The sequence below is a fragment of the Solea senegalensis genome, linkage group LG20 (genome assembly GCF_019176455.1).
Source record: "Solea senegalensis isolate Sse05_10M linkage group LG20, IFAPA_SoseM_1, whole genome shotgun sequence".
Classification (NCBI taxonomy): domain Eukaryota; kingdom Metazoa; phylum Chordata; class Actinopteri; order Pleuronectiformes; family Soleidae; genus Solea; species Solea senegalensis.
This window is the reverse complement of record NC_058039.1, coordinates 6,398,720-6,399,703: the sequence shown is the minus strand read 5'-3', so window position 1 is coordinate 6,399,703 and position 984 is coordinate 6,398,720. Positions and strand designations below refer to the sequence as shown.

Here is a 984-nt window from a genome sequence, read left to right as displayed (position 1 = left end):
TTTTTGCGGTCCAGTCAACGGTTTCAATTTGGGAGCAATTTGTTTAAGTGTAACCCAAACCAATCACAAAGTGTTCATGAATTCTTTATGTGCTGGAAGAGTCAATAGCATTTCCATTCAGTGTTGTTTTTCCCATCCATCCAAAGATGCACTTTATGGTTTCTTCTACAGATCAGCTTTGACGATATGTTTGGTAAAGAAGGCGGTAAATGTTTGATTCAAATTGACTCATTTTTTAGTTTCAGAGCATTTGGGAGTTTGATATCAAATTTTACTTTGATATTTATTCATATTATTTAGCCTCTTTTTTGTGTTTGTTTAAAAAAAGAAGCTGTTTAGTGAAATCTAAAAAAATAATGCACCAAAGTATGGTTTACTTTTGTATGACCTTGTCATTTTGAAGTGCCTTCTTCATTTCAAGTGTCATTTGTAAAGAGAAAAAAAACCACACATTTTCTGTGCCTTTTGTCTTTATTTCTGTAATCGTTGTGCCTCAACACATTCGACAGCCCTGCGCAGTAACACTCATGGCCTCTAACTTTTCTCTAAACCTGGTCTCATGACGACTGGTCGGCTGCAGCAAGCTCTCAATGGCTTTGCTACTACAGAACGTGGTTTTTATTCTGCATTATGTGTGGCTGAGATGTAAAATAATAATGATGATGATGATAAAGATAATAGTGTATAACTATGCATGCTCGCCTGTTTCTTTTCTTTTATTTACATGACCATTTGATGGGTGTAAATGTGTGTTTTACAATGAATCCAGACACATTTAAGCTGCTTCTATATTCAAAGAACAGACTGTAGAGGAAATCTATTGATACATTACATTACATTACATGCCATTTAGTAGACGCTTTTATCCAACTTGACTTACAATAATATATTACCAATTTTGGATTAAAGCTTGAGTTTGTTTCCCTTAATTCAGACATGGTGTCAATCTTTAAGGGCTACAAGCTACGGCTATTTTTAATTGTT

The 984-nt window shown here is 34.3% G+C and overlaps 1 protein-coding gene across 1 annotated transcript in view; it reads left to right on the top strand.

The window, feature by feature from the left end:
• cers2a (ceramide synthase 2a) overlaps positions 1-693 on the top strand; it is a 10,863-nt gene extending 10,170 nt beyond the window's left edge. Inside the window, exon 11 of the mRNA XM_044053092.1 lies at positions 1-693. This exon is cut by the window's left edge and continues 982 nt beyond it. The gene's annotated coding sequence lies outside the window, so the exon portion shown is untranslated.
• The last annotated feature ends 291 nt before the right edge of the window (positions 694-984 follow it).